Source organism: Aphelocoma coerulescens, chromosome 4 (genome assembly GCF_041296385.1).
Source record: "Aphelocoma coerulescens isolate FSJ_1873_10779 chromosome 4, UR_Acoe_1.0, whole genome shotgun sequence".
Lineage (NCBI taxonomy): Eukaryota > Metazoa > Chordata > Aves > Passeriformes > Corvidae > Aphelocoma > Aphelocoma coerulescens.
In genome coordinates this window covers 26,757,664-26,773,658 of record NC_091017.1, presented here as the reverse complement: position 1 = coordinate 26,773,658, position 15,995 = coordinate 26,757,664, and the positions used below count along the sequence as shown (strand labels likewise).

At 46.0% G+C, this 15,995-nt stretch overlaps 1 long non-coding RNA gene across 2 annotated transcripts; it reads right to left on the bottom strand.

Annotated features, from left to right (window-relative positions):
• Window positions 1-2,926: 2,926 nt before the first annotated feature.
• LOC138109573 (uncharacterized) lies at window positions 2,927-9,093 on the bottom strand. 2 transcript variants are annotated; one of them, XR_011150606.1, is made up of 3 exons: window positions 8,965-9,093; window positions 4,131-4,211; window positions 2,927-3,099 (listed from the first exon to the last, which is right to left on the bottom strand). It is a non-coding gene; the product is annotated as an uncharacterized lncRNA (long non-coding RNA). The 2 variants fall into 2 exon arrangements; XR_011150607.1 differs by lacking the exons at window positions 2,927-3,099; window positions 4,131-4,211 and adding an exon at window positions 6,547-7,647.
• Window positions 9,094-15,995: the final 6,902 nt, after the last annotated feature.

Sequence of the window (15,995 nt, the reverse complement as noted above, 5' to 3'; positions counted from 1 at the left end):
ACATGAGCTTATCGTTTGGGGTCGTGGGTATGCTTGCGTTTCCACAGATACTGGGATACGGTGGCTACCTGCAAAATGCGTTCGCCCTGACCTACGGCACCAGAGGCAGAACAGGCAACCTCTGAATGATGACCAGAACGCCAATCATCCAAATGGCGACCAGAATGTAGAGCATCAGCCTAATGACTCTTCTGATGATGACCAGGATGTCAACCATCAGGCAGATGGTCCTTCCACAAGCAGAGACTGAACTTTAAATTTCTTGTTATGGAGTCAGATAGTTAAAGCCTTAAGGACATATTTAGAATTAATAACTGATGTAGATTTCTATTTGGCATTAATAGTAGAGTTGTTATCTTATAAAACAAAAAGGGGGAATTGTAGATACAAAAATGCTGCTAGCGAGGATTTTCTTGTTATTTTCTAAGTCCATGAGAGACTTTTCTCTCTCACAGAAGAGGTAGCAGGGAATGTAAACAACCCAGACACCTGCAACCTTGAAAAGTCTTGTTTATGGTATAGTAGAAAAATATTTTGACAATGGATGTTTTAGGATTTTAGCCAATCACCCCCAAGGGGTGGCTGGCCCTTTGTCCAATTAGGCTATGAAGAAAAAAGTCTATAAAAGAGTTTGTAAAATAATTAAATAAATCAATCTTGCTGCACAACTCCTGCCTGCTGGATCTTCTCCTCCTCCTCCTCCCTATGGCTGCGGGACACGGTGCTATACCGTAGGAACCAGGCCTGCGGTAATACTCCGGGAAAAGTTTTAATATGGATGAAGAACAGACAGTAAAAATGGTATAAAAAGGACTCACCTCTAGCATCAGGTGTGCTCTTGGCAGAGCGCCAAGGCACCCAGCCATTACCCCTTTGCTTTACTTTATGTGTCTCTTATTGCCTTTATATTAAACCCTTTAAATTCTCACAGGAGAGTGAACCTCGTTTTTCACAGGAGGGCAGAAGGCGAGGCCAAACACTGGCACTCGTGTTTGGATGGGAGCAGCGAGGTTCTGCCCAGCCCACCTTAGCACTGGTGGTATTATGGAGAGTGTCCCCTCTTTCCTTATCACTCCAATGAGTGCACAGGCCAACACACTGCCAAGCCCCAGCAGATTTCACTGCTGTATGAAGCTGTTCTGCACCAGAGAGGTCGGGGCCTGGGAAGTGGTGGGCTTTGCCAGACAGGGGGATCCCATGCAGGCCCAAGCAGGTCACATGCAAACACCAGGCAATCACAGAGCATCGCACACAGATCTCTGCATTTTGTGGAAGCCACAAGGCCTGGAAAATGTCTCTGTGTCTTGGGAACCCTGCTCAAAGCCCCTGACTATGGCATTGGTGGGGTTCCTGTATCTGGTAAGGGAGGAGATCTTACCTACAGTGCAGACAGCTTCAAGAAAGCCATTTTGTTAAACATCCCACTGCTGAATAGCAGTGCTTTAAGGAGACCCCCAGAAATGGAAGACACAATAGATTTGTCTTCCAGAGGCTAAAATAAGTGTTATGGTAAAAGTGTCTGACAAGACCTGACAGCACTTTAAAGGGCTGTCATTTCAGTGTCCCACAGCTGACAGCTCTGTCATTCAGCTCTCAAACATTACCACATATGATAACCCACATCGCTTTCACTTATGGATTAAAAAGGTACAAGTACTGTAATAGTATGTCCTTAGTGCCCTAAGAATTTCTTAAGGTAAGACAGATGCAAGATGAGCTTTGCATTTTTACTTGGTTCATGTTCTGCATGGGATGCTCCCTGGCAACTGGTCCCAGAAGGATTTAGGACCTTTTGTAAAACCATCTCTGCCACATAGTGGGTACTGCTGGGACAGCACCTGGCAACATCCCCTCTCCATTGGCAAATTCCTTTTTTTTTCTTTTTTATGGTAAAAGTTGCAAAGGCCTGAAACTACTCAAGGTTATCCAAAGCCTGGATGGGGCAGTGTTAATTAAAGGTGGGTGTGAGCCCTCAGGCCTCCCTGGGAACACATCTTGGCACGAGGCTGAGTGGTTCAGGGGATGCTGCAGCTCTCAAGAGCTGGCAGTGCACTGTCAGCCCCAGTGCAGCTCTGCATCACAAGTCCACAGCACAAGCCCAGCCTTACAAGCAAACACCAAGGTGTGTCTGGCCTCATCCCCTGCCCTGGATGTACAGGGGGGAAAAGCAGTGCAATGTAAAAATCCAGGCTGCATGGAAACCTCCATCACAAAATAAAATCTAAATATTTTAAGGTTGTGTCAGTTTCCCTGATATTATCAAGGGGCCTCTGAGTTTCCTGCTGCCAAATTATCTTTATAATGAATTAGACTGTAGTTCTGCCTCACCAGAAGAAAGGTGTGGATCCACACCTCAGGGAGCAGAGTTTTTCACTGGACAGTAAAATATATAAAGAATACTAACTCTAAATGCAATTATCCTTAGGGTATTCCCAAAGGCAGTAAAGCATCTGTGATTCTCCAGCTCTGTGAAATTTATCACTACCAGGTATGTCAACACATACTCTTCAGCAATCAACAAGACCTGTTTGGGGAAAGACTTAAGTGCAGGCAGAATAAGCATCTTCCAGTGTTATACATCTTAACTGGGACTTCCTGAAAACACAACGTCATCAAGCTAGACATTTTGAACCAGGCACCACCATGTTTTCAAACCCATTTCCAAGCAGCTGTTTTCTCTCAGTCACAAGTTGGAGATCAGGGCACCCCTGCTAGCTGTGAGCTTTGCCTCACCCCAGTAAACAAGGACTCACTACCTTTCTTTCACACTTGAGGCACCGGGAAGGAAAGGCACAACACCTTCCCCCCAAGCCTCCCTTAGTGTTGTGGATAATTGCCATCTGCTTTCCAGTTTGCTCATGATTAGGCAGGGGGATCAGATAAAAACCCACTGCATGCCACACAAGGAGTCTGGAAAACACCTACCTGTGACAGGTTACTAATACTAATTGGCTGCGACTGTGAAGGTGGCACCTCTGCAGTTGTGGACCCCCCAGTTCATTCTTCTCTGCTCCACCAAGTGCCCTGGTGCATGTCCTGTGGCTCTTCTAGAAGAGCATTAAGATGGAGGGGCTGCTGAGTTGAAACCCAGAGAAAGCCCTGGGCATGGGGAGAAGGAAACAAGACCTTCAGTAAAGATAAACAAACTGTACTTCTTTTTCTCCAATCGTACTATGCTTGCCTTCAATATGGGGTTAATAAGAGGATTGAAGTATAGTCGCAGTATGACCCAAAATGAGTTCACAAAAGGAATTGAATTATCCCTTAGGAAAAGAAAAATGTCTGGGCACTGTTTGGAAACTAAAAGCAAAATTATCCTCTGTAGCTGGGGTACAGCAGCAGGTGGCTATGATAGAAACAAGGGGACCCCCAGATGCACACTTTTAATCTTGTCTGCTCAGGGAAGGATTGGTAGATTTTGGGAGAAGAGCCTCTCAGAGGTGGAAAGTGTTTTCTCAGAGTTCGGAAAAAATAGATGAATTGCGATGACAGCCTCTACCTGTTGCTACCACACATCCAATACTTCTCCAGTTCCCCATAAAACAGCCATTTAATTAAGGAGTCAGCTTGACAAAATTAGAATAAACTCTGCTGGAGCTCATTGATGACCAGATCCTTTTTACTGCCAGTTTTCCTCCAAAATGAATAGCAGGCTATCATAGACTCCATCATAGATGACTTTTGCCTGGCTCTCCTATTTGCCACTCACATCAGTATGGCTGACTGCCTTAAAAACAGCAAAATCAGCCAATTTTCCCCCTTTCCCATATGACTCATCCAGCACAACACTGATTGGTACTCATTTGTTTCCCAAAATGCCTATGTGATTGTGTCCAAGTTAGCAGCAGCAGCATTTTTATGAAGCACTTTTAGCAAAATGTCAGTGGCTTTGCCCAAGCTCTGATAAATATCTGCTTAAGATGAACTGAATCCAGCAGGGACTTTACCCCAAAGTCTCAATTCAGCAACACAGCTAAGTCCACACTTAAATTATTTTCTATTAAATTATTTTGCAAAGTGGGATGAACAAATGAGTCAGGGCCTTGAGTCTCTGGCATGTTCAGCAGTTCCCAGGCTGTTTGCCCAAAGCTTACTGACAAAACAGCAGTAACAACTGTAACAGAACTCACCTTTTCAGTGATGAGGAGAAAACCCAGTTGCACACATCCTCCTTCTTATATGAGGTGGGAACCAGACCAGTAAGTAGTTTCCTGTACCCATTGAAAGATAAGATTTGGGATAATTTTCCCCCTATGTATATAATGGATGAAAAACTGTAGCGTGAGAAGCCTTTTGTAGATGCTCCAATGTTTAGAAAAAGCTGGCTAAAATGAATTCTCATCATCCAAAGGATGAGTGCTCAGCAGAGAGATGGAAGAAAGGTTCCAGTGCCACTGAGGACTGGCACAGCATTGCCAGCCCAGCTGGTCCTTTCCTGAGCACCTTTACACCTGGCTGTACGAGGGGAATGAGTTTTGTGAATAAAACGCATGTTCACAACCTGTCAAGGATGCAGTCTGGTGCTCCATAAGTCCCATTTAATAGCTAATAAAATTCAAACCAAAAACCAGAATCCTGTTGGATAAGTAAATACGAAGCCACTGTGATGTGTTTCCATGCAAACTTTGCTGGAGCGGTGACAAGTTGCCACTCAAAGACCCTGAAGATCCCTTGGTTTCTTGCCTGTATACAACGATGGCACCTGCCTTTGCCATCCTCATTCACATATAGAAATTACCTGCCTGGAAGTTGGCAAGCACTCATTTACCCAGCAATCCCAGCTGATCACTACCTTATAAATGGGCAGCTCAGATAGTGCAAAATTTCTTTTCAGATATTTCTTCTGTATTCACCTTGGCTCCTGAGGATGGGAATTTTGTGTATGTCTCTCTCTGCCTCACCACCACTGCTGTAGCACCCAGGTGTCTTGGCCAAATAGCAAGACCACACTGCAGCAGATGAGCAGAGCTAAATCTATCGTCCATTTGTCCTAAAGCTTGCTGGAAACTCCTCTTAAAGCTTTCTTGATCTAACTTGCTGAGACAAAACAACCAAGGCAACTCCCATCTCCATAACATCAACACTAAACTGAGCCAGTCCTGGCAGGTAGCAGGTCTGAGCAGTAACCTGGGGACTTCAGGCACTGCCCTGATTCAACCAGACAAAATAACACAGCCCTGATAGGCTTTAAGCATCTTAAAACCAGCAGTCACATAAACCTCAGAGTTCACTGATACATCTACTGGCATCCTGTTACCTCTTACATAACAGCAAGGGCAGTTTTCAGTGTAGCAGAAGCACAGCATGAATCGGGGGCGGGGGGGGCAGCAGCACCTGTGAATGAGATACACACCCTACATCATAGTGCAGGAACTATTATTGTATTTCCTAATTCCCAGCTGCGTACACTCCTCTGCTCCAGAAGCCGTGGACACCAGCCACGGCTGCCTCAGGCCTTGCAAAAGTAACACACCCAATTTTCCGGTTTGCTCTGACCACCGTTTGCATCCCTGTGGCAAAAGACAACAGGTTGGGGTTTTTTTTTGCTTGATGCAGGAAAACACTGGCCTGAGGAAACCCTTTAGAGTTCCCTTTCCTCTTGCATTTGTTCAGCATAGAGGCACAGGGTACTTATGTTGGTGAGAGCAGGGAAAACCAGATTTGGGCAGAGGGGAAGACAGCAAGAGACTACAAATTTTCTCAGCAGAAGCATCATGTGGTTACAATGACTCTTCCCTCAGTAAAGGCAAGTGGCAAATGTCTTTTGACTATCTACCTTTGAATAAAGGTGCTGCAAGAGGAGGCCTGTGCTTGTGTCTGCTCTCTAAATAAACCAGCCTGAATGTATAGTTTACATTGCAGGGTCACAGAGCATGGGCTTTTCCCAGATGAGGGCATTTTATTAACTAAAGAAATGCCATGAGACCAACAGTAATCCACCCAGGATGCCTGGAGCAAACTCTTCTTTTGTAAATGGATAAGGAAGTTACAGGTGCTTTAATGCCCACAGCTATAGAGAGAGCACCTGGTTGCCTGTGGCCCAGGCATTCTGGTACCAGAAATCTGGGATGTGTCTGTAAAACTGATACAGCAGTGGCTGAAACTGCAAACAGACTTTGGGCACAAAGGAGACACAGGAGAGGGTACCCCAACAAGTCCCCTCTGAAGTCTGAAACTCAGGGAACTGTAAAGGCTGTTCTGACCATTCAGGTACTCATCTTTCAGTGCAAGTAATCTGTTCACACACAACAGCTATCAGAGGCACCAGGAACAGATACATCCATAGGTTCTTTCTCCCTCACAGGTACACCTGGCTGAAGGACCTCTGCTGAGAGGCAGGGACCCTGCTGATGTCACATTTCATTACTTGGATCTCCTGGTCACCTCTTTCAGCCTGGTTTTCCTCCTCCAATCCCATTAACCAGCCCACTGCCATACCTAAGAGAAGTCTCGAAAGCCATAGCATGGCAGGATGTCATTTTGAGAAGAAAAAGCAGCGTGAAGGCCCAGTTTCTTGAACTGCTCTACCAGCAGGTTGCAGGGTAGATGCTCCTGCACAGGGAAGCCCTTTAAGAACATTACCTCATCTTTAGGACAATGAGTAGGGGATGAGTGCAGTGAATGTTGGAATTTCAGGAGAGTTTTTCTCTGCTTGATGTTCTGTTTGCCAAAAGAGAGGTGATGGGTGGTTCCTACCTTGGCAATGTATTGTTTCTGTCTTGTGAGCAAATCTCTCTTCTTTCCTTCTTTCTGATGGGCAAGGGCCATCGTGTCCTGCCCTCTCCAGAGGATGAGGAAATGAATTCAGTGTGAGAAGGTAGCTGAAGGGCCACCTCATCCTGGTAGCCAGCTCAAACAACAGGATTTGTTTCTCACTTCATGGCATGAGGGTGCCTCATGCTGGTTTCTGCTCTCCAGTTCTGAGCAGGCTAATGTACTTCAAACTGAAGTAGGCTCCTCCAAGCTTCGCATGGCTCTGATTACATAGCCTCTGCAATCTTGAGTAATTATCATTGCCAAGGGCTCCTCAGAGTTCAGCACGAGGACTGCCAAAATTGCAGTGCTGCAGAGGAGTCCCCTCCCTCAAAACTCTTTCTGACCCCAAGTGCTGCTGGGAGAGTTGGGAAGGGAAGATCAGCTCAAAATAAGAAGGCTGGATAAAGAAAGAAGGCCTTTCTTCAGTTTCAAGGGTGCAGCACTAACACACCATTTTTTCGTGTTGCTTGCAGCACATCTCAACTCCACTGTTCATGAAGCAGCTTGACAAGGGAGGAGTTGTTGTCCCCACTGGCTGGGACTATGAAGCACGTCCTTGGTAGTGAGCAGGATTTCACACTGCAGACACCCTCTGTTGAAAACTAAAAGTGTAGTCTCAAGTGTCAACACAGACAAGTTCATTTCTTGAATCTAAGGGTAGGGCTATGCCAGCAAGCATAGAAATGAGGGTGGCAGAGGAGGCTAACAATTCATGGCAGTGCAAAGATCCAGCCCCTGCCAATGATATCCCACTTGAAGACACTGCTTGACACTAAAACCTACTTGCACTGGGGGCTGGGGTGGGGAGTGGGCACAGGATATTTTCCCATAGCTTGAACCACAGCTCAGCTATGACTCTTTTGCAGCAGCTCAGGAGAAAAAGGAGAATTGCTGGATATTTCAAAAAAATTGAAGAGAGAAGACAAAAAAAAATCAGACACTGGTTTGGGGACAAAACCATTAGCTTGAGCTGTCAAAGAAGAACAGAGAAACCAACAGGGAGGCTCTGGGAAAAGCCAACAGAGGAAAGGTCAAAATACTGATGCTCTGCAGTGGAGCTAAGGGATGGATGCCCAGGGCAAAGCCACAGACATGCCTCAAGGCCAGAAGGCTTAATCCCTCTGCCACAGGAGCCGCCTTACACTTAGTCCTGTCCCTGAGCAGTGACAGGGAAAACTGCAGGGTCAGGAATGCCCCTCTCGCGAAGGGCATTCCTCTGATGCTGCCCCTCCATTCAGTGTCACTCCATGCCTACGGAAGCACCACTGCAGGAGTCTGCAGAGCCCTCCCACTGCCTGCGTCCTCCACTGCCCTCCGCACAGCATGCTGGAGCTAACTCGCCTTTGAACTGCACTTTGTTGAGCTGTGCTTCAGCAAATTAAACTATTTATTAGTCCAGGCTTGATGAAGCCATTCACCACTCAAAAGGTTCACCTGGAAAGCCCACAGCGTTACCCTTGTGGTGGGGAGGCTGTAGTCAGTGCTGAGAGCATCCCTGTGCAAGACCCAAAACACAAGCAGTGGCTGTGCCACTGCAGGCAGGGTTGCCACTGTCCTGGGTGCAATGCTCAGGCCCCATAGACATATTTGGGTTCTTCTGGTTGACTGGGGTTTTCTACAGGGTTCTTTCCTGAAAGTCTTTAGGCAGCCTGATGATTTGTAAATATTTTTCCACTGAGAGCCATTGGGGTAGATGGGTGGCCAGAATAGCTCCAAAAGAATAAAAAATACTAGTCCATGGCTCATTAAACTAACATTGCTGCTCATCTGGAGCACAGGAAACTGCTCCTCCAGACCAGGAAGAGAAAAATCCTCATTTTAAGCACCAAAAGGCTTTCCATGTTTTTTTTTCTGGAATAACTGCAGCCACTAAGGAGTAAATTCACTTCCAGGAGAAAACACTCAGGAGCCCACAGGGATTCACAACTGCATTATAGGGAAACAAGTGCCTCAAAAATTTACAGGTTTTTAGGAAAATAAATGTTTGTTTTGCCTCTCTCTTGAAGAGAGAGAGAGAGAGAGAGATAAAAAAAAAAAAACCCAAACATTCAGGCAAACAAGTCTATTAATATTTACATAGAACATAGGCATATATTTGCTCCATAATGTGTTAGCTAGAGAACAAACCATCTGCAGCCCTCCACCCAAAAAAAAAAAAAAGGACTCCCAGGTGCAAGTACCAAAAAGTCCTGCTAAAAGCCTCCTGACCTGGTACAGCTCCAGACCAAGAAGGAAAGAACAGAACCACCCTACCACTACTCCCTTGGAAATGGTTCATATTAGCAGTGGGGGCTTTGCTCCTCCCTGAAGCCACCTGTGGACAACTCCCATCAGAGCCAGCTGGTGCAGCTCACCTAATCACAAGGCTGGGTTTTTCCCCTTTATTTGAAAAACAGCTTGATTGGGCTCCACGTGGAGCATCGTGCTCCTGTTACTTATGTTATGGTTTTAAAGGCAGTCACAGTGATTCACCTGTGAATGATGTTTACTGTGTCCCAGTAGTCTGCCAAGGTTTCTGTGCATGACCTTGGTCCCAAGAACAGAAGTGACAGGTAAAAATGCCCAAGGAAGAAAAACGGAGAGGTTTTCTTATTTTCAAAATATTTTTTTATTGTTTTTAAATAAAGTTTCTGCTTAAGCCAAGGGAAAATCTGAATTTGTGGCCTGTCCGCTCACCTGTGTACGGCAGCAGCCCTGGCCCCTTTGTGCACCACTGGGCTCAGGACATGTGGCTAGCTGCAATGAAACACAAGATTCAGGAGACCTTGTTTACTTTCTGCCTTCCTCAAAAATTATTACTGATATTTTGTGGAGTTGGTTGAAGTATTTAAGAGATTGAAGGCATTGACCATGATTTCTGACAGTAGATTCAAAGCAGGTTATAGTCTCTCTCTGTGAAGTTTTGCACTGCTGAATTAGATCAAATGCTGATGCCCTTGGGGGCAATAAAAATAATTCCAGCTTGTGACAGAAAATGAATTATAATTCAGAATAATTCTTAGTAGAAATCATATATTGTTTAATTACAGCCATAACGGCTATTTGATTTTGAGATAAGAAGTGGTTACCATAGTGACCCAATTCTTAAAGATGATTTTTGCCTAACGCTGTATAAAACGCTTTATGATACCTGCCTTCACAAGAAAGCAATTTACGAAAATGAGTTTTCCTGGTGTTAGGCCTGGGGTATGAACAAGCAACATAGGCTATATATGGAAAAACATTCCCCATTTCGTTACTGCCTGAAAAGCCCATTTCCCTGCAAGCACACTCATAGATGTTGTCTCAGATTCAGAGCAAGCTACAAATCTTGCTCAGCTTTCAAGACCATGTAGACTCTGTGGAAGAATTTCAAACCTTTGAGGAGTATTAGAAAAAAATGAGCAAAGGAAATCAGAGACAGAGACATATTTGTTCTGCAGAACAAGCCATCCCCTACTGCCTACCATCAGGGAGGGTAAAAAATGTTTTTACTTACTCTGAACAGTCTTAATATGTATTTCTCTAATAGACCATCCATCAGCACTTTGAGGAAACATACCCTGAAGTCACAACCATTGCTAGAGTCAAGCAAAGGCACATTTTGACATGTGAAGTAAAATGCAATCCTCAGTGAGACTAGTAAAAATTATCATTATTCAAGAATATAATCTTTTTGGGGCTTCTTTTGGTAATCCTTGCTATTTCCCTGCATCCCTATGGTGGATTTAGAGGGACTGGTCTGCAGGGTTGCTCTAGAGAGTGCAGACCTGCTCCTGTGCCAACCTGTGTGGGAAGCCAGGTGTCTGGCTGCCTCCCACTAATAACCCACCATATGTCCCTGGCAGCCTGGGAGGGTGATGCATCCCATTTTCACTTGGGTTGCCTGGTAGTGAAACCTGCTTGCCCATGGGCAGGACCCCTGTGGGCAACCACAACCATGGTCATGGGACTGAAGGACTGGGCTCGTCGCTGGACCTCTGCTGCCTTGTGGAATCCAGTTATTTGTCTACCTTCAGATCAAAATAATTTTGGTTAATAAAGAGAGTGAGTCAGAGAGAGAGGCAGCATTGATCCAGCTGGGGTGCAAAGTAGGTTTTCTCATGCCATTGTAGGTTTTCTTGTCATCAGTGATTGCCCTGCAGTGGACTACTTTGATATACAATATCCTATACTACATTCACCCTTCTTAAATTACTTCATGGCCCTTGCTCTGATCCTCAGGATAGCCCTGATTTGGGAGAGTACCGAGCTGACAACCCCTGTCCAGTGAACTCTGGGTTTCTCACTCCCTGAGGTGTCTTCTCCTGCCAAAAATTCCTGGCAAACTGTAGCTAATCATGTGCAAAACACTGATGCTGTACCTCCAGGTGATTAGTATACCAAGCCAGCTCAATTTGGGCTTAGTTTAGGCTGTTGGCTATAAATAATCTTTTATTTTTGGAAGGTAATAGATGAAAACTTCTTCCTTCCTGAAATGGAAAGGCAGTGGGTGTTTAAAGGTCTTACACCTTGCTTCAAAGCTGACCCACATGGGAGGAGATGAAACAGGAATGTGGCCTTTGCAGCTTCCCTGGGATGTGCAGTGAAGGGGCAGGAAATTTCTCTCCCTCTCACCATTGAGCGATAAGTATTTTCAATAGGATCTTTAATTAAAAAGTGTTGGGCTTGACAGTAAAGGTCTCCCAGCCCCTGCTGCCATTGTTCAGTGGGGATGAGGGAGATCAAGCCCTAGAGCCTTCAAATGTTTGACTTACTGAAAGCTGCCCCTCTTCCTCAGTGCTCCCCTGTCCCTTACCCATGATGACACATTTCTTCTAAAAGCCATCCAGTCCTGTCCCAAAATGCACATGGTACTGAGTCCACTCAGACAACCTCAGCTGTTTAAACACTTTTGCTTTCCAAAAATGTTGGGTCCAAAGGGCAGAGGATTAGATAAGAAAAATCCTAAAGGTGATTTAATACTTTGCATGAAAATGCTAATATGCTAAAGCAATTCCAAATATGAATTTAATACATAAATAATTAAGCAGCTCCTACTGGTCTCAAAGCACTGAGTATGAGAAATGAAGGATGCAAATATGATGACCGGAACAAGCCTGTGCTTCAGGTCCCAGACACTGGACTCAGAAAAGTGGGAAGTCATCCCCACCCATTCTTAAACACTCAATGTGTTGCCAATTACCTAAAACCAACAGTTATAATGGAAACATTTTTGTGAGAAATGATCTTCCTCATGTAAAGCATGAGCTTAAAATATCCTTATTCAGCACTGGATGCATTTCCACCCCTCTTCCCACACCAGAGAGGGCCCATGGGACCAATGGCTGAGGAGCAGCCCTGCCTCTGGCAGGCCTGAGATGGGTTCCCTGTTGCTCTCAGGAGCACCAGCCCATCCCTCTGAACACAGGTCCAGCAGCAGCATGGCAAGAAGAAAACTGAATATTAATTCTGGTTTTTTGCTGTTTTACCTTTCGTGACAGAGCAGGTCGGTCCCTGGGAGCAGAGCAAACCCCCTCAGCCCTATTACAAAATTCTGGCAGAGGAATAGTTGAACATTTGAAAATACCAAGACTTCAGAGACTTGAAATAACAATCTGAATGGTTACACTTCCAACAGTTTGGAAAAAACCCCACAAACTTTATTTTATTTTAATTGCTGTTCACCTGGGTTAAAGTTAAAACACTCTCATAAGGGTTAAAACAGCAACAGACTAATAAACCTGGAGGAGGAGGGTTAAGGCAGCGTTTAAATTTCTCTTTGTTTTGGGCAGGTGTGGTTTGGTGGGGTTTCTTTTGCCCTCCAAGGGCTCCAGTGATCCTCAGGTTCCTGAGGCTGAAGGCGGAGGGAGGTGCAGGTCTGCCCCACGAGGCCCCGTGAGGCCCCACGTGCAGAGCTGTGTCCAGCTCTGCCCAGCAGCAGCAGGATGTGCCTGTGGAGCAGGGCCGGAGGAGGCCGTGGGGATGTGTGGAGGCCTGGAGCACCTGTCCTCTGCAGGCAGGCTGGGAGAGCCGGGGCTGTCCAGCCTGGAGAGGAGCAGGGTCCGGGGAGGCCTCACTGCGGCCTCCCAGTGCCTAAAGCGGGCAGAGAGCGATGGGAGAAGGGCAAGGGTTTCAGACTAGAAGACTGGGGAGATTGGGATCAGATGTTTGGCAGAGCTGTGAGGGTGCTGAGACATTGGAACCGGCTGCCCAGAGAAGCTGTGGATGTCCTGTCCCTGGAATGTTCCAGGCCAGGCTGGACAGGGCCCTGAGCAGCCTGATCGGGGGGGTGGCAGCAGAACCAGGTGATCGTTGAGGTGCCTCCATGGCGTTCTGGAGCTCCATGGGTGTGCGAAACGGAGACCCGTTACTGGGGCATGGAATGTTGGCACCGGTTGCCAGGGGCACTCCTGCTCCCAAGCTTCTGTTGACACAGAGTCTGCTGAGCCAGTTGACGGATTCTCTGCTGCGCAGCAGACGTGGAGCATCCGTCTTCTCCATCCCAGGTGGGAATAAAGACGATTTGCTGACTTTTGAGAGCCAAAATCTGGACTGACTTTACAGGTGAGTGCAGACAATTCTTGAAAAGGCTTCTGATGCTGAGGGGCTGGTCTGGGCTGCAGGATGGGCTGCAGGTGGGCTCAGGTACTGGGGTCACGGACTTCCCCTCCAGTTATGGACAGAAACTGGAGACTCAAGAGTGGGAGTCTTGGGGCATGGGGGTATTCAAGAGAACAGGCATTTCAAATAGTTGATCTCTTCTTTTCTGATAGGTTTGGAAGAACAGTTTTCCGGAACTGTGAAAAATCTGCAGTGGGCTACCAGGAGGAACATAAGGGATCTCTTCCCTGACATTCCTTTTTTGGTGTTTGTCCCACTTGCTTTGCTGGTGCTTTTAGATCACAAAACACCATGAGCTCAGTAAGTACTTTACTACTCAATGCAAATCTGATTCTTGAAACATTTTGCAAGGGACTTCTAGAAAAGAATTCAAGAGTTTGGAGCAAATGCACAGAAACAGAAATCTTTCCAAACTTCCTGTGAGTTCCCGCTTTTGGATACTGAAGGTTCTGAATCTCTGTGGGTGCTGGCAATAGTTCAGAAATGCTTACAGTGTGAGTAACAACATGATGGAATTGGGAACTGGTCTCCTTATTTTCAAGCCATTGGACAGGCTATTTGTTGGTGAGGCAACATGTAGGAGATGAGGGGCGATGTCTTTTCCCTGATGCGATGTGCTAAGGTGAAAATGGTCCATAGCACCATTTGATGCATATTCCAGCCTTTGCGGGAATGTTTTCGGTATCCTCATGTGCTGTCATTGGTGCTGCAGAACCCGAGGGCCGTGCTAATATTGCTACCACAGAAAATGCTAAGGCTGTGTTCTCTCTCAGCATCAGCGAAAGCGCCCTGGAGGACCGCTTGATTCCACTCAAGCTCGGAAACGGAGCAGGCTGCTGCCCTCCAGTGCAGGTGGAACGTCGCAGGCAGAGATAGTAGACCTTGAAGGAAGTGGTACACTTGCTTTTGAGCCTGGTAAGAACAGCAGTTGCTTCTGGAAAGTTTGGGTTCATTTGAATGTGTGCTTTTGCCAGTTTCTAGGCCCTTTACTGGGGAGGAAGGGAAACCTTGGGGTTTAGGAAGCACCTGATATGGCATCCCTAACAGCAAGCCTTCTGACAACTGTTTTGGTTTGTTCCTGAGCTCAATACACTGGCTGCTCGTGGGAGATGAGCTCTGCAGCAAAGGTCCTCAAGTGCTGCTCAAACACCTGAATGTGTGCTCTGATGAGCTGGTGGTCACCATAGATGCCACAGGGGAGGGTGGCAAGCTGAGTTTGGGATCTCCCAAAGTGGATGAAGATAAGGAAAAGTTTGTCTTTAGCTGTGCCCCATCCCTCAAGGGAACAATCTACAGTATGGTAAAACTGTAAAAAAAAAGGATCCCCTCTAGTGTTGGTTGGTTGCTTTTTTCCTTTTGTGTGCTAAACATTCCCCTGTGTGAGATGAATCATTTCTTGCTGTGAAGCTCCCATAGCTGTTGACATCCCACAGAACTTGGGAGGGGCTCAGCTGCTCTTCCTCTTGCACTGCCCCTTCAGAGGACAGGGCTGGTAGTGCTCCCCGTGGACTGCTGGGGCAAAGCTTGAGTGCAATGTTGGACGTGCTCCTGAAAAAAAGAAACCCAGGGCACAGTGAATCCAACCTCAGCCTGCTCCGCACTGGCAGCCCTTTTAATTCCTCTGCAATCTCTGATCTTGATTCTAACGTTCTGTTTTTCAGCTGATGAAGAAGTCGTCATAGATCTCACGGGCGAATCTTCTGAGCCTGAAGTCATCGTTATCAGTGACGATGAGTCTGATGTGGTAAGTAGTGAATGGCACACTCCCCTGCATCTTGCAGTCAAATTAGTTTTCTTGCCTGTCTTCTGGCATCTTACTAAGTACCCTGGCCTCAAAGGTTGGAACATGGCTCTGATTTACCACATTAGACACAGTTCCCAGTCGAGCCCAAACACACTCATGAACACATCAGCATCCCTGAGAATCGCTTGCAGAGAGGGGATGAACAACCTAAGAGAGGTTGTTGCTTCAGTGATTTAAAGGAGAGCACAGGAAGCCTTTGACTTCTCAAATGAGAAGTGTTTTAGCTGCAACATCAGTTTAAGGTACCCCTCCCACTGAGGTGTAAAACACAACTGCACCTTACTGGGGTGCAAACTAGTTCTGTTCCTTATTCCAAGAAGCCTTTAACAGAGTCACGTTTGTTTGCTTTTTTAAATTTTCCCCTTCTATTTGGAAGGAATTGATTTACCAAAATATGGGTATTGATCTAATATCGACACCCAACTAAGACGGACATATACTCTCTAACAGAGTAGAGTCAGAAAGTGTATGTTTATTCCAGTGCCAGGCAGCTGTGCAGGATAGCTCCCTGATGTGCACTGCAAAATTACTAGCCAAACACAGAGTCTGTTTAATTAAAGAGGTCTTGAATATTCAAAATACAAATGCATATTTATAACATTGACACCTTCCATTCTCCTCTTCGTATGGTATTTAGTTTGAAAGTCATGAAGCATGCGTAGTTTGTTCTTTGAATTGCGTTGGTTGTCTCTTTATTTGGGGAGTGGTCTTAAAAGATGAAGTAAAGCTACTCTCCCTCACTTTGACCTTTCTACCTTTCTGATTTTTGACAATACAAATCACTCTTAGGGGACTTCCAGTTCCTCCTTTTGTGACTTCTGAATAGGCTCTCAGAGGTGGAAATTAGAAATTG